Genomic DNA, 21,670 nt, shown 5'->3' with positions numbered 1-21,670 from the left:
AAGTAAAATAAAAAAAAAATACTCCGAGGAAAATTAAAACCGGAAAGTCCGTAATATAATGGCAAAATCAAAAGCTCAAACACATCAAACGAATGGATAACAATTATCATATTCCTGACTTGATACAGGCTTTTTATTATGTAGAAAATGGTAGATTGAACCTGATTTTATAGCTAGCTAAACCTCTCACTTGTATTGGAGTCGAATCAAATTCCATAATATTGACAACGATGTTTGAACAAAACAAACAGACATAAAAGGTAAAAGTGTCAGAAACTTGGATGTGAATTTTTTGTTGAACATTTCAATAGAAGCAGTTTTTGTGGAAATTTTATTCAAATTTTCCCCAATTTCACATATTTTATTCATGTTTTAAAAGAGCCTAGAGAGACATTAACTCTCATTTGTCTGAAATAACAGACAACGCAATTGCTAAAAAAAACGACCAATAGAAACACAATATAACATTAAACACAACCTTTCAAACTTGATCCTAAGAAACACGAACCCTGCTAAAAACTCAGGTGCTCCGGAAGGGTAAGAAGATCCTGCTTAACATGTGCCACACGTCGTGTTGATCATGTTTTTACAAATCCGGTATTCAAGTATAATTCGGTAGGTCATATTACTCAAGGTTTTTGCTTACAGTACATTTACTTGCTGTGCCTCCTGAATTCAGGGAAATTATGTTAACCGAAGTCATACATACATCTTAACTGAGGATTTATTAAATTTTAAGGTGATGATTTAACCAGTAGTTTGTGTCTGCTGTGATCCGTCGCAGTATTTTTTTCAATTCTGAGTTTCATTACATTTTCTAAAAATATTGTCATTTGCTTTAGTTCTGTCACATGTTTTTTTTATAACATCACTGTATAACCATTGATTAATTTATGCGTGTAACTTTGAACATAGTTGAAACTGAGTAGGTAGTGAGTTGAGGGGAGCTATATATTTTACAGCTTTAGTTGTAAAATTTTAGACCCCAAGAAAGCTAAATTTTAAATTGTATACTGTTATTTCTAGTATTATGTACAAATTATTCAATGCTCCTTTTTTAATGCACTTGTGTTCTATAAATTATTTTGATCAATTCGAAGCAGAAATGCTTATTCAGACTTATAAAATAATTTGGTATTTGAAACAGCAGACAAAGACTTTAAACACTTAGATATATGTACATAACGTTTTAGATTATAGGCACATCCAGTAAATATAGTTTTGTTTTCCTAGTTGAATATGATCATCAACATTATATTATGTATACATACACTGATTGAATTGTTATTATTGTTTTTCCCTCTATCTGAATGTATTGTAAAATCCACTAACGTATAACATGTAAAATGCATAAAAAAATCGTTCTTTTTTCCATAACATTGACTTTGGTGGTTTTCAGTTTTTGTAGATATGGTCAATGTGTATGCTTATTATATATTATGCATTCCTTTAAGCATACAAGTTCTAGCAAAGACGCGTATGATGGAGATAAAAATGGGGATTATCATATCATGTAATGCCACTTTCAACTAATTCATAATGTACTGTTACTGAGAAATATAAAATATTGTGACTATGCTGGTTGCATTCAAACGTGAAGCAGATACAGTTATGCTGATTCAAAGAAGTGATTGAAAACCATACACTATGAGATGCGATTGTATTTCAATATTTCCTTTGTAAAGCTTTGTATGTAGATTTAAAATTGATATACACAGTTATGCTGGCATACGAGTTATATATTGATCAAACGATTAAATTTTTGTTTTTGTGTTTTCTATAAAAGCAACAGTTCAAAAGTCATAAATCGATTGAGAAAAACAAATTCGGGTTACAAACTAAACCCGAGGGAATCACATCAACAATAAAAGGAAAAACAAAGAAACAACAGAAACACTCAAGTGCAACAAAAGCCAACATACATAGAAACGAACTATTTCATAACAACTACAATATTTCTGACTTGGTTCAGGATATTTTAAGAAAAACCTCAAAGGTCTTTAATGTATCCGGTTTTTCTTTCCATACATATATTTTGAATCTTTCTCAGAACCCCTTATGAGGGTGGGTGGGTAGGAAGGACTGTCAGAACTTGAACTTGAAAATATGTAAGTTCTATGTAAGCCCAAGTATTAGCCAATGCCTTGATACTGTTTATCTTGGATGTAGAACTACATACAGTCTTATCTACTTTTGTCCAAACATTTTTTGCCGATGTTGTTCAGACGAAGTGAGGGCTAGACAATCAAGATATGAAAAAAGCAACTAATGATTTATTTTCCATTAAATGTAATTCAGTTTTATAAAGAATAACATGTTACGTTTCTTATATTTTATTGTGTATTGCAAATAACCTCAGACTAGGTCAATTATACGCAATGAGCCGTTTACTTGTCAACATTAAATACTGTTGATCAGGGTATTTAAAGATACAATCTTTTTACCTTAGCAAATGAAATAAATGCCAGACACATTTTTCAACGTTAATCATAATTGAAACCGAAGTTGATTTAAGGGAAACACATTTCCAATCCGACTAACAACAAGCCAACAAGATGGAAGGTAAACGTTTGACTTTATATATTCTTACAGATATGTTAATATATGGTGATTAATCTCTTTTTTTTAAAACTTTTTTTTTGGTGATAATTCTGACGATTAAATGTTATCTATGGTTTCTCTTTTCACATGACTATAATGGTCTAATGCTTTATCTAAACACATTATATAAACCACGATTGTATACGCCTGACTCATTAGTGACGCTAATAAAATCGTTTAAAAGGCATATGAAAGGACGAAGTTGACAAGCCTTGAGGACCTTCAATTCAGAAAAGTTTTGCCACATAAAGCTATGGGAATCTATTCAATTCAACCTTGGTACCTAAGCATAGACATGCCAATCACTCATAACATTCAACCAATCCAATTTTACAAAAGTTGATATAGGCACATATTCATGTTAAATAAAAATATATAAGCCAGATGCGTATCTAAGATGCTTCCTTCTCCGAAAATGCTCAGTTATGTTTACATTTTTTTTGTGATTCACTCTTTTCCCTATATAAAACATCACATAGTCTTAGATGCATGATTTTTCATTAGTTTTTAGTTGATTTTAACTAGCTGTCAGTAACTGCGAGTACTCTCAGATGTGTACTTAGTGTCTTTTTGTTGTTGGGATATACAGGTACCCGGTCACGTCCAGTCTGTGTAGTATTTCTATTTGTATCCATCTGATGAGTTTAACCTTTTTCAACTGACTTTTATATTTTGTTCTTATCTTTTTACTGTTACACCACTGTCCTAGGTAAGGGTGGGGGTTGGGGTGTCCCGCAAACATGTTAAACCACGCTACAATCTGTAAACATAACAAACTGTTGAAGAAAAACACTGAACTATAGGCTCCTAACCTGAGTGGAGCAGTATCATGAGCAACACGACGGGTGTCACATGTGGAGCAGGATCTGTTTACCCTTCCGGATCCCTGCGATCACCCCAAGTTTCTTGTTTTCGTGTTGAACAGTCTTTAGTTTTCTATGTCGTGTCTTGCTTTTATATTATTTGTCTTTTTTTTTTCTTTATATAGCAATGGCGTTTTCAGTTTGTAAACGCATCAGATCGATACAAAGCACAAACATTAATTTGTTAAATTTAATAAATCCTTTTTTGTGCTTCTTTGTTATATATTTGTTTGTTTTTGTTCTATTGAGATTGTGACACGGTGATGATGGATGTATCCCTATTTTAGACAATTTTACTTATTATGTCTGTTTTGTTCACGCATCGTAATAAATATAATTAAATTTGATGCGACTGTCATACCAGTGAGAGGTTTAGCGCTATATAGCCAGGTTCAATCCATCATTGATGTGTTTTATCGTTTGATATTGCCATTTGATTAGGGACTTTCCGTTTTGAATTTTCCTCGGAGTTCAGTACTGCTGTTATTTTACTTTTTTTATAAGGATATCAACAAATTGTAGTACCGTGAGAGTGCATTTGTGTATCACAACAATAGTAATTTTAATTTATTGATGAAAAAACCAAGAAAACAATATTCAAAAATTCATTTACAGCCTTTTATATTAAGTTTTTTTAATGAAATATTACGTTTACCAGGATCTTTTCAAAATTTTGGGTCTCGGTTAAAACATCAATGTAAAATTTAAGCCCCAGTCCCACTAGACCACAATCGTACCACGCTCACTGCGATCTATAATACATTCAGATCGTGGTGAGGTCGCGGTATGAGCGGCATGAAAATGTAAATTTTCGTTTCTTTTACGTTGCTACTACGCCCTCATTACGCTTCTACAACCATCCTACTACGATTATACCAAGTTCTCACCACGCTTATTCTTCGACCTCACTACGATTATCACGATCTTTCTACGCTCATCACGTCCTCACTACGACATACTACGATTTATCCGATCGCAACACGATCTTACCACGCTTTTACTGCGCTTATAACACGCTCTTACCATGATCATAACACGATCATCCCACTTTCATATCGCGATCTAACTACGCTCGCAGCAATAACGTCAACATCGTGTTCCATATAAATACTGATCCATTCATTCTATTTCTGATTAATACGTAGATTTCTTGAAACAATACAGTCATGCCAACAAAATCTACTAGAACACGTGGTCGTGTTGATAGGGCTAGATGTAGAAGCACAAGGAGCACTGATAGTAACGAATTCTGATCCAGTAGAGATGTCGGACCGACCAATCCAACCTGAATCACAACCTTATGTTGGTCCATCAAACTTAAAATAACGATGTTTTAGTGAACGATAGCAAGGATGACACAGATATGTCAAGAATGGTTGAGCCGTTAGAGTAAAAGGACAATGAGTCCAAATTAAAAACAGACAAACAAAATCTGGAGAGCTTTTATATATTTGATGTGAAAATGACAATGAGCATAATGATCGTAATATGAACGTAGCCAGGTCGCGAGAAGAGCGTGATGAGGAGGACATATAATCGTACTATGGTCTTAAACAGCAAGGTGTAAGCGTGTATAAGTCGTAGTAGAAGCGTAGTTGGGTCACGATGAAAACGTGATGGTCGTAGTGAGGTCGTAATAACGTCATTGTGAGATCGTAGCGAAGTCTCTAAGAAAACAATCACGCTTTTGTTACACTATCGCTACGTTGGTACAAAGACCTTTGCGATCTTTCCACGACCTTACTGCGCTCTCACTACTCTTCTACTACGACTTTATTTCGCCACGACCGCACCACGATTGTTTTGAACATGTTCAAAGTTGGCCACGCTCATCACGATTATGGAGACCTCACAACGACCGTACTACGACTCTACGCAGTACAATCGTCAACATTTTCATTTTTTTCACAGATCGTAGTGCGATCGTAGCCTAGTGGGACTGCGGTATTAGGATGTGCTTTTCTGTTTCAAATACGTTTTCTACAGTTGCCTGTTTATGTTAATTGCATAAATGAAAAAGAACGGATAGTGGGCATTTGCACGAATACACTATCAAAATACATAAAACACTTTATGACATCTTAAGCTTACCACGTATTTTTCAATGGAACAAAAATTACCTACCACCAGTCTGTCAGCTCTTGATAACCCAAAACACAACACGAGCAAACAATTTGAAGGGGGATCGGGACTATTCGACTGCGCATATTTTCACGCATGAATTACCATGCACACGACAAGTGTGTGTCGTAAATTCACTATTTTTGTATATATTTTGATTGACTAAAAATGTTAAATTATTGTATGTGTGTCACTAAAAGTTATTAACGTTTTTATTTGTATCTGTGAAAGGCTCAAAATGACATTTCACCCAATTTCACCATTTTCCCGCCAACATTTTGGGTTTTAAGGCAAAATATCTATTTTTTTTATCGATGACCTACATTTTTTATTTGCTTATTCTTTGAAACTATATTTCAGCTTTTATATTACAGTTTTAGACCAAGTGTCAAAAACAGTTTTTTTTTGATATTCCAATACAAATATGTCAACACCTCTATTTACCCAATCATTTCATCTAAAACTGGTCCCTTTTATATACCTGTTTAAAATTTAATTTTTAGCTTAAATGATCCGAGATTCCCTGTTTTTTTCGACCAATTTGATTCACTCTCTGTAAAGATTAAAATAACAAAAAATACGGCACTTCTGACAGAAACTACGAATAGGCCCGAGCCACGTTAACACGACACACCAATAACACCTATTTAATTTTACTCTTATATCAATAAGATCTAATATTTATAATTTGTCAAACTTGATGAATACCTTCCTAGATATTTTGGTTATATTTTTCACCAAAAAGAGCAGTCAAATATTTGACACATTCTCGTTTAACAATGTTTATAGAAAGTTGTTACGTCGGGAAATGTCAAAACATATGTTTATATTTCCTGTCTCCAATTAAAATGCTATGACGTTACTGTTTTTAAATTTGGTTTGTTGTCTGCTCTATACTTTTTGACTTCATTGGATTTCCAACCATTTGTTATCAAGCATCATAAATTAAAACAACTGTTAAGACGTTTTGTCGAAATTTGCATAGGATAATTGGTATCTTTCAATCTACTCTAGTGATCAATGACTTCTTTTTCTTCATCAGCATATATATTAAAGTTGACAGCGTCTATTCATAACAATGGATGCAAAGCAAAAATCAAATAGTTGCCTCCTCACACAAACAGACTGTTTATCATGTAATGATTCAATTAAACAAATCGTGAAAAAATAGATTTGTCTTAACATCAATTCATGGTTTTTTTTTCTGTTTGTTTTTTGTGTTTTTGAATATTGATAATAAACTCTTTTAAAACTTGTTCATTATTAAATTGAAATGAAATAACTTAACTTGGCAAGCGATAGCTAAACAATACTTGTCATGAAACCAACAAATCTTGTTAAATATGGCAACTAAGTAACTTGGTAATGTTTGATGATGTTTAGGTGCATAAATATGACTTAAATCCTAAGTAGCTGATTTTAAAATGTTCCTAACACATATAAAACGTTGCATGCCTGAATTTTTATAACTTCCAACTAAAATGATGTTTTTTTTTCTTTTGTTATTATTGATTTTTTGTAACCTATACTATTTTGGTTTGATCACAGGAGTCTTCATCATAAATCAAAACGAAACGTTACTTTACATACAAGATCATTTCACAAACATGTATACCAATGTTGGTTAACTACTTCAAAGACATTGATATTCATTGCACAAGTTGTTGTTTAATCATAACATAGTCTATGTACCCGATCAAATATAGGCCGATGAATTATCCTCTAAATTAGTATGCAGTAGTGTTTTTTGGTGCAAGCTAAAGATCGTCTCATGCAGCAGCCGATTCTCACTTCATTAATGTCCAATTGGTGATCTTGTGCTGTTTTCCTCACGTTGTTGTCTCTTTGACACATTCCCTTAACCTTTCTTAATTCTATTGTATGTGTATTTTTTATGTAATTAGGATTATGTCGCTTTTATAAATGTCTGCATATGTTTCATTCTTTAATTCGGATTATTCTCGTTATCTTACGTGTTTTATTTAACCAATCATTTAAACTTTGTGTTGTTTAATTAAAAACAGCATTTGAATTTTCAACACTAACACCAAAAGTGCATGGAATGTTAGCTATTCGTGTATTAATTACTTTCTTGGTCTTTAAAAGTGATTTCATTATCCCGCATGCTCAACTACACCGTCTCATTAAAAGATTTGTTTTCTACAAAATTGGATGCCCATATATACATTCCTAAACTTATGTTTTAAAGCATCTTACTTTTGAAACAGCTTACTGATTCCAACAACACATACACAAAAGATCAAACATTCAAATATTAAACTTTTAATCGACAAGTTGAACATACTAGTTGATTTTGGAAAACAGATTTTTCAGGCTACAATCAGTATGTAAATGAATATCTATTTTGCTCTACTACTTACCGATTTTTGTAAGAAATCATGTAAAGCACAGTTCATTCAATACATTCCTACAAATAACAAGAGGGAAAAAGCAGCATGCACAAGCAGCTTCTTAATTTCACTAAGAGACATATCAATGATGTCCCGCTAACCAATAACCCACATGTCAAATAGTGCTAACATCACATAAAGCACAGTGAAATTGATAGTAAAAACAATATCGGAGATACCAGGTCAGCACTATATCTTAATATTTTTTCTCGAAATTGAGACGGATGGACGACTTTAAATTCGAATCTATGACAGACGTGATGATTTCAATTTTCCGATTGTAAGAATGTGTATGCACACACTTCACGAGATTTTGGTAACTGGAGTTTTGCATCAACAGAGTCTGAGAAAGAACAACAGAAAATCTACACTAGATAAGTTTTACGGTCACCATCATGAATAGGGTTCTTTATTCTTTGGATATCGGTAAAGGTGTCTGGAATGTCATTTTATATATTGTGTCCTTTTCCCGATGGCGGCTTTATTATATTGCAGGAGACATTTAACCTGTCAGTTTGGCTCCTTTTTGAGTTCATTCGGCTCCTCTGTTCGAGTGGCTTTCTCAATTTGTTTGTTTGGACTAGATTTCTTAGATTAGATTTAACCATCGTCAAACTAGTTTATCTTTTTTTTTCACGGACATAGACTATGCGAGTGTGCTAGAACCATTTCACTATTAATATTTATTTGACGTAAGTGTTCTTAAACTCTCTCAATAATTTCCATTGTAATATTCAACGGCAACGACATGACTTATCACTTTCCGTGGTATGTCTTCAAATTTCGCTCTAGTATCAGATCTTTAACAATTTCAGGGATGTATCTCACATTCCCTGTGTCTGTAATGAAAACAAATATCATCACCATGTTTTACAGTAACATAATATATATTATATCAATTCATAAAATACTCATGGGCAGAAAATAGACAAAACAGAACATTCAGTGGAAAAGGGATAATATATACTTCGTTTTTTAAAAGGCCTGCATCAGACATTATTAAAGCTAACTGTAGTTTCGGAGAAAGGATCTGACGAATAATCAAATTCAGGGATTGCCTTATATCATTAATTGAAATGGTGCAATTCGCCTATTCAGAATCTAATGCATTCTGGGTAATATTTTCAAAACCGTACACCAAAACGTTGTGATTGGTTTAAAACGTTCTAAACAATTGAAATTCAACCAATGACGTAATGTTATTTTCATGTTGGTGTACGAACAAACGGAATACCAATAGTCCTTTAGACTCTGAAAAGGCGAATGGTTCAACATATCAATTAGAAATATTCACTCAATTACCAGTCAAACAAGTGAAATATGTATAGACAATCCGATCCGGGTCAGTAATTAATCTAAAAACATCTGCAAAATGAAGTCTCTTGCTGCCTATGCATCCTTCCTTGGTCCTACAAAAATCGAAATGTTAAAGTAACTATTGGTTCACGGCTATGCATTAATAGTTTGTGTATGGCTAGGACTCATCTTTGATTTATTGCTATGTACCAACAGTTTGTTTATGGTTTAGCACAAATAGTTGTGTTATAACTATGCACTGATAGTTGCTTTCTGGCTTTGCACTAATAGGTGGTAACTGACTATGCACTAACGGTTGGTTTGATTCGATACACTTATATTCTTATTTTTCATAGCACCCATGTTAATTCATCTATTACAACATTATGGTTTAAAACAGTCAGTATTAGTTAACACCATAAAACGTTTTAACTGTCGATACACTTTGACGAGAAATCTTTACAGTTATATATAATCGTTGAGAACTCACCTTTAAATTCAGGGAAGTAATCTATAAGATTGGACACCAGAATTTTTTCTTCTAAAAGGTCTTTTTTATTTAAAAGCAACACTATTCCACAGTCCTTGAACCATATATTATTAATATATGTCTTAAACAGGATTTTAGCTAAATCCATACGGTTCTGAAATATGCACAGAATCAAATTTTATATTCATAGTAGCATTTTGCTTAATATATTTGGTCAATGCAATAGTATTGTAGGCAATGCAGTGGCTTTGACCTTTCACTTTCTATGTTCTATAAAATGAAATAACCCTATGAGAAGAACCAGGGATGGCAAACACATGCCATTACTCGAAATACAAACGACATCATAATTAATCATGTATTTTAACAAGGAAGATATATATATATATATATTGTTAGCAGCAATAAGTGAAATTAGGCATTAAGCTTAAATCCTAGGCAATAAGCTAACGCCTAGGCATTACGTTATTGCCTGAAATTTTCAGGCATTAAGCTTATTTCCTGAAATCTGATGATGATTTTTCAACCTATTGCCGAACATAATTTTAGGCAATAAGTGAACTCAGGAATGTATATTTATTCGGTGATTTATTCTTGATATAAAGTAGTTTCTTAATTATATTAATATACATTCATTTGACAGATCTTCAAATTTTAGTATTTTTCATATCCAATACAGAATTAACTCATACTTTCATAAAGTGATGGTATTCAATAAAGAAAAAGGGGGTGAGATTCTATATAATAATTATAATAATTTTTTTTAATTTTTTACACTTCACTAGTCGAACTGGTTTGAACTGGTCAAAAGTAGACAAAATTAAGATATGATTTTTTGCTCACACCATTTTTCCAATGTTTTTATTGGATGAGTAAATTTTCTTTGTTAAAAATTTTGTTAAATACCCCCAGGCCATCTTGTCTTTTTCACTTCTTTGTCTGGATTATTAGCATTAAGTGACAATATGTCTATTGAGGACACATTTCTTGAATCTTTGTGGTCTAAATTCGAATCAGGGAAAACGAGGAACATATACCCTAGAGAAAAGTACCATGATCTTTTGGCAAAGATTAAACTTTTGGAATCATCAGAAAAGAAGGCAACAAAGGATTACTTCAATTTAAGAAGGTATGACATTTTTACCATTGGAGGTTTTGAGAGGTTGATAACAAAAGTCAACGAGAATGATGAGGGAAATTTAAAAATTTATGTATATGATAAATGCAAAGACGTTATAAGTATCATTCAAAACATTGACTTGCCAGGCCCCTCCCCCTCTTTTTAAAAAAGCCAGGATCTCCACCTGGGGAAAATCAGATGCAAATCATTGTCACAAAGATAGTTCAAAATCAACATATTTAACACAGGTTCATTTTGTATTTCACTGCAAATAACTTATTATTCCGACTCTCTCAAATATTATTTTATCGATATTTTAATGAAAATATTCCACCTGCATTCATAAGAATTTCATCCGTTTATTTTGTCAGGTCAATGATGAGGGTAATGCTGTTAAAGCTACAAGATTTGGACAACTCATAGGAACAATATTTGGATCAAATGAGATGGGCATCTGTAAGCAAAATTAAATTCTAGAAGAAGAAATCAATTGTGAAACAACTTTAAGTGGTCCTGAGGCAGCAACCCATCAGTCATTGTCCGGAGGTCAAGGATTTTTCAAATGTGCATGTAAATCCAAATGTTTAAGTAATCGGTGCAAATGCAAGAAAACGGGAGACAGTGCAATAGTCGGTGCCACAGTTCAACAACTTGTGATAACAAATGATTTTAACACAAATTTCTATCAACTTTTCATATTTGTTATAAAGTATTATTTGATGAGTTTAAATGTAAATAACATATTTAATTAGTGATTTTATTTCCGGTAGATGACATTTCAAACTTCAGTTCTCATAATGTTATTATGTAACAAATGTATTTTTTTTAAGTGAATACATGTCTTTTATTTACTTGCATTTATATTTTAGGCATTAAGCTTAATGCCTGCACACATTTTTCAGGATTTAAGCTTAAATTCTAGGATTTAAGAGTAATGCCTAACATCATTTAGGCAATAGACTTAATGCCTAGGCGTTAGCTTATTGCCTAAGATTTAAGCTTAATGCCTAATTTCACTTTTTGCCGCTAACATATATATATATATGACTAAGTTACATGTAAAAGGTGCCTTGTTGTTGAATGCAGCAGTCCCGTATGAGTTAAAAAAAAATATAAGTAACATTTTGTAATATAATTTTATAAAATTTTCCCGTACTTCATTAAACGTTGCCTTTTCCTTTAAATCTGCATTTCTTGTGTTTAACAAACTAGTTACGCATTGTGCGAAGTGATGGTACATCAATATTTGCAAGTGAAATTATAGGAAGTTACTAATTCAAAATAATTCTAAAATGATCATATTTGTAAGATAAATTGACAAATTAGCAATAAAAAAAATGCAGCTTTGTTTGAATTAAAAAAAAAAAAAAATAATCCTGATACACAAAAATGCGGATAACAAATTATAAAATATTTGAATTCAGGCTATCAACTTGACAAACAAAGGAAAAGATGAGACCAACCACAATTTGTTTAATCATTATAAAGGAGTAAGGGCAATAAGCACCAAAATCGGCCCCAATTTTCACAAAAAAACAAAGTTACTTCAAAGTCAGATATTACCAACTAAAATAATCATTGTAAAGTGTAATTTAAGAAAACATGTTATTTTCGGCAAAAATCACGTTCCGTGACGTCACAATAGAACCTCGAAAACGCCATGATTTGTGATTATTGCTTAGAAGACAAAGATTTTCAGTACATTTTACGATATTTCGTATCCTCCGCAGGCATTTGCCAAAATTTCCTTTAAACTATAAACGGAACTATAAACAATCAAAATATTTGCAAAATATGTTTTTGGCACATGCCTGCGGAGGCTATGAATTTTTTGTCAAAAGCGAAATCGTTTTTCCTCGGGAAGCCTTGAACACCTAACGTTATACCCCTTTCAGATAACCAGACTACTCGCAATTTTCCATGTAATGCAAATTAATAATATGCAACTCAATGTGGATTGTTTTTAAACTATTTGTAGTCTTCTTATAGTCTCTTTCATGATTTATTATTGTTATAATTATGAATAAAAAACTTGGGCAAAGTTGTCAATCGATGTCCGGTAAAAAAAAAGAAGAAAAAAAATATACATAAAATAAAAAAAAAGTATCAGAATAGAACTTAATTTTACATTAAAATAATTGATTTGCGACATTGAAATATTTAGTTTGCCTGATCACTTAATATAACATGATCATAGAAAAGTAGTTACGGAAATTTAAAAAAGCCGGTTCAGAATATTGAAGACATCTTTTAGGACTGCCACAAAAGGAAATCGTCTATAGTTATCATGCAGTATTTTTGACCCGATCAACACTATACCGAATGGCATATCTCCCGATTTCTAAACTTTTTGGCACACTTGTTCTTTGAATCGAGTTACATCTGAATATGTAATAAAAATGAGGGTCACCATTGTTGTTTTCTTTGAATGTTTCATAGGAAAACGTCAATTTCGGCAACAAATTTATATACTAGGTATAATGGGGAAAATGCTTTTTTCGGCTTACCTTTTTAGATTTTCCAATGGATGGCTACGTTCTTATATACGGAGAAATACAAAAAAACTAACATAATATCCAGGAATGCATACTGAATCCATACATGTATAGAAACTCATATGTCACCATCCTTGTTTTTGAGAAAAATCGCTTCAAAGTTGATCGATACCATGGAGGGGGGTAGGGAGGGTCTGAGCATGGGTGTTTGGGTACAGATGTGCAGCTGGGATTTCAAAAACACCCCCCATTTATATATATATTGTAGTACTGTGAAATCCTGACCCATAAACATATTTCAAGGAAAAATCATAACCCATTTATATATATATTCCTCAGTTATCACATATTAATCTTTTTCCATCCTGACTAGATTTTAAACGATAAAACAGCATTTATACAAAAATATAATCAAAAGATAAAAACTATTGACAAATTGATATATTACCTTGGTGAAATCGCACCTCATTGATATATTTGATGTGTGAAAAAAGGGACCCATTCCAGCGGCACATCTGTATATACCTTCATATAGGAATAGACCCCCCGTGATCGATACGCATAGAATTTGACCGAAAACGTGTGACGTTATTACATACAAAATTTAACATTATTCCTATTCAGAGGTATTGAAAGCAAAGTATTATCGGGATCTGAATGATGTTTATTTTATTTTCATTTCCCATGTCGGGTTTCGTAAATTTCCTGTAATGCAATATAAAATTCTACTGATATCATTTTATTTCGTCCTGCACATGGAAATTTCTCTCGCATGAACTTACAATAATCTCGTCTGATTTTCACATCAAACGAGCATATACTTGACACTTGCGTGCACTGGTTGGTTCCACGTGAATATGATAATAGTTCATGCATAAAACACCGGAATTTTGTACTCGTTAAATTCACGTAAATTTTTAAAATAGAATTATTCAAATAATATTTGTATTCTACAATTTAATTAAATTCATAAAAAATACTTCCATATTTGTGAAATGTTCACGTGAAAATAACATGAACAATTTCACTTGAGATTCAGTCGAATAACTGATTTTTTTAACTCCATCATATTTGACAATGATGGTGTCATCGCTGCATCCATGCATGGATAGAGTAATTCAAAAATTTGATGAAGTTAACAGTTTTTCAATTAATCGGTTTGATGATTGTTTAACGTTCAGTGGCAAATATTTCATGCATGTTCGGTACGATACAATACAATTTTGAAAACAGTTGTTTATAAAAGACACATTTGATGCACAAGTCAAAAAAGGTCAAACATTCTGTTATTCTGTTAGTTGTGAAAATTATTATTAATCATAGGTCTGTTCTATGTTCCTTTGGAATTTCAACCAAAGACGAAGAACTAGATCTTCCATCACTGTATTGGATACCTAAACTACATAAGTGTCCTTACAAACAACGGTATATTGCTGGGTCTACCAAGTGCTCCACGAAACCTCTTTCTAAATTATTAACATCTATTTTATCAGCAATCAAAGCCGGGCTCCAAAGTTATTGTGACACTGCCTATTCTAGAGGTGGCGTGAATCAAATGTGGATACTAAAAAATTCCAAAGATCTTTTAGAGTACATACAATCTAAGACTCTCTCATCTTGCAATAGTAATAAAACATTTGATTTTTCTACACTTTACACAAGTATTCCCCATTCCAAACTAAAAGACAAATTGAAAGAGTTGGTATTATTTTGTTTCATTAAAAATAATGGCGAACGTAGATACAAGTATCTTGTCTTGGGGAGGGATAAATCCTACTTTGTAAAAAATCACTCTGATTCAATCAAAAAATTCTTTGAAACTGACATTATCAAGATGCTTGATTTCTTGATTGGCAACATTTTTGTTACGTTTGGAGGACGTGTTTTTCAACAGACTGTCGGAATTTTAATGGGAACCAATTGTGCTCCTCTTCTTGCCGACTTGTTTCTTTATTATTATGAGGCTGACTTCATACAGGAACTTCTTTGGAAGAGAGATAAGAAGTTAGCAATATCCTTTAACTCTATGTTCCGCTATATAGATGATGTTCTCTCACTAAATAATACAAAATTTGGTGACTATGTTGAACGAATCTATCCCATCGAACTAGAGATAAAGGATACTACAGATACAGTTAAGTCTGCCTCATATCTTGACTTACATCTAGAAATTGACAATGAGGGTCGGTTGAAAACAAAACTTTACGACAAAAGAGATGATTTCAGCTTCCCAATTGTGAACTTTCCATTTCTATGTAGCAACATTCCAGCAGCGCCTGCATACGGAATATATATCTCCCAATTGATACGATATTCCCGGGCTTGTGTTTCCTATCATGATTTCCTTGATAGAGGATTGCTGCTCACAAGGAAGCTATTTAACCAAGAGTTCCAAATGGTGAAGTTGAAGTCATCCCTTCGTAAATTTTACGGACGCCAAGTTGGTTGACCGTTATGGAATTACTGTTTCACAGATGATATCGGATATGTTCCTTATGTCGTAACTACAATACCCTTCCCTTTTCACGAATGTGACTTACCGAATTAGACTATCTACCGGATTTGTAATAACATAAGCAACACGACGGGTGCCACATGTGGAGCAGGATCTGCTTACCCTTCCGGAGCACCTGAGATCAACCCCAGTTTTTGGTGGGGTTCGTGTTGCTTAGTCTTTAGTTTTCTAGGTTGTGTCATCTGTACTATTATTTGTCTGTTTGTCTTTTTATTTTTGGCCATGACGTTGTCAGTTTGTTTTCGATCTATGAGTTTGACTGTCCCTCTGGTATCTTTCGTCCCTCTTTTAAACAACAAAACGAAAAAGTCCGAAATCATAAGCTTAAAAACATCAAGAGATATTCTTGACTTGATACAGACATTAGTATAGTGTTATCTGCGTAGTATAAATGTGTTGGTTGTGTGCTTAAGTAATTCAGACAAACCTTGCAAACTGTATGCTACATTTCACAAAGTTCAACATTCTGTCAATCGTGGAAAATTATTTACAAAACAAATCTTGAGATCATATATGCATTCTTTATATAAGTAAAACAAACTGCGAAACATAAAAGTTCTAGCTTGAAATTCCACACGTAGGAGACGTAAGCCGGAGTCTGTACTCTGCCTTTATATTTTACCAAAATGCCTAATCCAGCAACCTGTCATGAACCAAAAAAAAAAGAAAATCCGGACGACATGCGCACCTTTAATATAAGTAGTAACACCAGGTACATATTTTTGAATATGCAGTTCATATAGTGGAATGGTAATTTAGAGATATGAAATGTAGTAGAAATGTGAGCAAGCTAACATTTCCGTCATTTTGTCTTTGGTGAAAAGTTGATTAATTGGCAATATTACCGCATCTCCTTTATTCATTATGGTTTGACTTTTCTACAGAAGTACAAAATATTTAAGACTCAAACAAATATGTACTAAGAGACTGAAATGTTAAAGTGATAATTATACTAAATATACTTCCAATTTAGGGGTCCAACGTTTACTAAAACTACAAATTAGAAATAAAAAGATACTCGTCTTATAAGCATTAGTCACGATTTTCTTGATTTCTATGGTTTTGATGTCGTTAAATGCCCAGATGTTGCTATCTTATTAATTGTATATTCCATATCTCCATTTATCCTTCAATCAGCCAACTAATGTACAAATAGCATGTACACAAATATTTTTTTGTTTTATTTGTACTTGTACTTTTACAAATAAAGTCTCATGTTACCCCACTTCCATAATGAGCAAGCGCTAACGTAGATATTTCTTTTTGCGTAACTGTTCATTTATGGTCCTCTTCGCTTTCCGTGTTTAAACATTGACAAAATTAGGGGCAATGATTAATATTTTTACAACTTAAGTTTCAATTGACGGATGTAAATTAAAGGATAAAAACAATATACAAAAATTATGTACCTTGTCGGAAATACAGACTACGAAACAAGTTGAAAGGTCGGCGAGTTTCGCTTTTCGTCGTGTATCTAAAGTGCGTACACATCCATTTTATATTTAAGAAATAATTCATGGGGGCTTGAATATATCGTGATTTTGCCACGGGTTGTCCCTTTATGACAAATATTTTACCCTGAGCGATTCTAATATGACAAATAAGGCAAATGTTTTGGATCGAAGCGCTCTAGGTAATGGCAAATATTTGCCGTTCCCATAAATATACGCACTACTACATTGAAGTTAAAGAACGGAGCAAATTGAATAAGTGACATGCTAAGACTATTTACAATAACGTATTTAGATAGCTTTGGATACATTAAATTGATAAAAAAAAAATGTATTAAAAAAATTACTTATAACACATTTCAGCATCGTTTCATTACGTTTCCTTGTTGTGATGATTTTCGGTTTCACAAGCGTGTATTTTCCTGTAAAATGTATATATTCTTAAGTCATCGTTCTATGACGTCGGGTAGTTCATTCATAAAAAGGCATATGACGTGGGAGTACGATCGGATCAGCCCAAACAATATATTCATATATTACCACGGGTGTGTACTCAAAGCGTTTGAAGAACGTCATGTTGGAATTTCCGACAATATACATACAAATTTTATATTTATCCAAACAAAGAAATAGCAACACTTCCTTTTTACATGTATACTTTGCTCATTGTTGAAGGCCGTACGGTGACCTATAGTTGTTAATTTGTCATTGTGGTCAGAGTTGTCTCATTGGCAATCATACCACATCTTCTTTTTTATATTGTAAACTTGTTCTAAAAACTCCTTATACGACTTTGAAAATCCTCAGATTTTCCCGACGGCCTGTTTGAGCAATATGATTTCAAGATCTCGCTTTTTGTTAGGTCTCTTTCTGCCGTTTGAATGATAATTAATGAGCCGTTTTCATGTAAATATGAATTTCAACGTCTGCTTGTGTTGTACTCTTTCGCCTAATTCTATCCGTATTCTCATCCAGATTAATTTCCATTTTCCATTTTCCATTATGCCCGAGCAGAGCTTTTACGAATTTTAAAACGAATTAATAATTGTACCTTTCCCAGATTTCTACTTTTAAAACAAAATGGTATGGTGGTACGGCGTGCATCTTGAATGCCTTCATATTGTCAGCGGCCAACCGAATCAAGTTGTAGTTTGTGTGTATTATTTTGAATCTCTCAGACAATAACTCCAAGTTTTCTGATATGCTGAGTTGCTAATTCAACATATTTCTTGATATACATGTTTTTCTTATGACTATTTGCAATAAATAGTAAGATTTAAGAAATAGGTACAAAACTCATTAAAACATATGTTCATGATAAAGCACAGTGTCTGTACTTCAGCTTGTGACTTGCGTATTTTGAGTATACCCATTCCTTGCTAACGAATATTTGCGGACTGCAGAAAATATAGCATAATCCGTCACATTATGCAGAACCAATAAATAATTTTCAAGATTCTTTGATAAAAATACTGTATACATATACCTATTGTTAATTCTATTTCCTGTGCAGATGTCAACATTGAACGGGATCATATGATAGTTCAAAGCGACAATTAAGATAGCATAGGAATACGACCCAATAACACATAAATTAATAAAACCAAATTACATTTTTTTTCTTTAAATTGGTATACTGTTAAAGGTAGATCTGGTTCTTTGTCTGAACATGTCACCTGGGCGTCTTGGAAAAATAATTTTGGTTTGAGAATATATTAGAAAGTATTATCCAAAAAACAACAGCAACATCTAAGACTTGAAATTTAAAAATTGAACTTTCAAGAAATAAAATGTCTTCAAGTGTATCTTAAATATCTAGAGAGAATAATCCTTTTAAAAGGAAGAGCAAATAATTATACAGAATTTTATAGGACAATTTGAATTTTTTTTCCATGAAAATAAGCCTATTACTGTTTTTTTTTTTGTTTGATGTTTCGGAAATATTCATGAAAAGCAATCCTCTCCTTTAATTTTGAACAATTCTCTCCTTTATTTTTAAACAATTTTATCGTTTAATGTTTCCTCAATAAGGAAAATGAGGTTTCTCCTTTTTAAACCTTATAAAATAACAGTGGTATCCAGAGGTCTTTTAAAGAAGTTTAAAATCTATCGTCCAACATTTAGACACCAAAGCTACCTGAAAGCAATTAACTATGTTTTTATTATTTTTTTAAATATGTTACCATGGTTACTGTTGCCATAGCAACGGTAACCATGTTATTATAAGTATAATGAATTGTAGACAAATATCATGAAATAGCATTTGTTCACTGTATGAGTTGATAAAGAACATTTCCCTGATCAACTGAATGTTAAAACAGTATATACTACATTAAAATTTGAAAACGGCTACAAAATAAAGTATTTTATGAAAATACATGATTTTTTAATTTATCTGTCATTAGTTTTAAAAGTGTCTCACGCTAAAACGGCTTGAGATATGAATAAAATCTTTTCTGTTCTATAAAGTAGATAGTTTAGGCATGTTTTTCTAAGCTGGGACTGATTTTAGCCCTTATTTCCCTATGCGAAGAACAAACACATAACACGCATTTTTCCCCAAAAAAAATATCCTATAATTTTACAACAAAACGACACCTGCAGTAATACTAATCAAATTTGGTGAATGGGTGGGGATAATTATTGGTGAATGGGGGTAATTATTGGTGAATGGGGGTAATTATTGGTGAATGGGGGAGATTATTGGTGAATGGGTGGAGGTAATTATTGGTGAATGGGGGTTATTATTGGTGAATGGGTGGTGGTAATAATTGGTGAATGGGGTAATTATTGGTGAATGGGGGTAATTATTAGTGAATGGGGGTAATTATTGGTGAATGGGTGGTGGTAATTATTGGTGAATGGGGGTAATTATTGGTAAATGGATAGGGGTTATAATTGGTGAATGGGGTAATTATTGGTGAATTGGGGTAATTATTTGTGAATGGGGGTAATTATTGGTGAATGGGTGGGGGTAATAATTGGTGAATGGGGATAATTATTGGTGAAAGGGGTAATTATTGGTGAATGGGGTAATTATTAGTGAATTGGTAGGGGTAATACTTAGTGAATGGGGGTAATTATTGGTGATTAGGGGTAATTATTGGTAAATAGGTGGGGGTAATTATTGTTGAATGGGTGGGGGTAATTATCGGTGAATGGGGGTAATTATTAGTGAATCGATGGGGGTGATTATTGGTGAATGGGTTGGTTTAATTATTGGTGAATGATCGTGACTATTGGTGAATGGGGGTAATTATTGGTGAATGGGTGGGGGTAATAATTGATGAATGGGGATAATTATTGGTGAATAGGTGGGGGTAATAATTGGTGAATTGGGGTAATTATTGATGAATTGGTGGTGGTAATTATTGGTGAATGGGGGTAATTGTTTGTGAATGGGTGGGGGTAATAATTGATGAATGGGGGTAATGATTGGTGAATGGGGGTAATTATTGGTGAATAGGGGTAATTATTGGTGAATAGGTGGGGGTAATAATTGGTGAATGGGTGGGGGTAGTTATTGGTCAATTGGGGTAATTATTAAATGCATGGTATCTCAACATTATAATACTTTTCAGTGTTAACAAAATTTTGCACATACTTACTGTTTTATTATATTTTATTTGATCATTATCACTTAGAGCTACGATAAACATCTGATAACGTTGAAAAGAAAAATATCAGTATACCAATACGCAACAAAGAAAACAACGACTAACAACCAATAACATCATCCATAATCCTGTAGTATTAACAACATTGAAGACCTATTGGTGACCTTCTGCTGTTGTCTGTTCTATGGTCGGATTTTTATCTCTTTGACACATTCCCCATCTCCATTCTCAATTTTATTCTGAATGAAAAAGCACTGTATCTTTGCATTTAACAATCATATATTTTCCAGCTTTTTTGAAAAAAAATGTTAAAATAAAAATACCTACTTCATTATCTTCGCACTTGTCATAATCACTGAGAGCCATAATAAACATCAGGACTGAAATATTGTCAAGATAATTACTCCATTTACGTCTCACTTTCGTTGAGCCGCTTATATCAATAAATCTGTTAAAATTAAAAAAATTAAATAAAATAAATCTATGTTGGTTTCCCCGAGATATATATCAAGTAATCATTTTAATTAATACTTTTGTTATATGTCAACTCTTCGTATTTAAATGATATTAAATTGTCCTTGCATCTGATCTGATTTAAAAAAAAAATTAAGGCATTGCACAGCTTCTTCTCTGGCAGTTATTTCAGAGGTTGTTGGCCTCCTATTTTTTTGTTTGTATTTTTTTGATTGA

This window comes from Mytilus californianus, unplaced genomic scaffold, assembly GCF_021869535.1.
Source record: "Mytilus californianus isolate M0D057914Y unplaced genomic scaffold, xbMytCali1.0.p SCAF_9, whole genome shotgun sequence".
Taxonomy (NCBI): Eukaryota; Metazoa; Mollusca; class Bivalvia; order Mytilida; family Mytilidae; genus Mytilus; species Mytilus californianus.
This window is presented reverse-complemented; position numbering follows the sequence as displayed.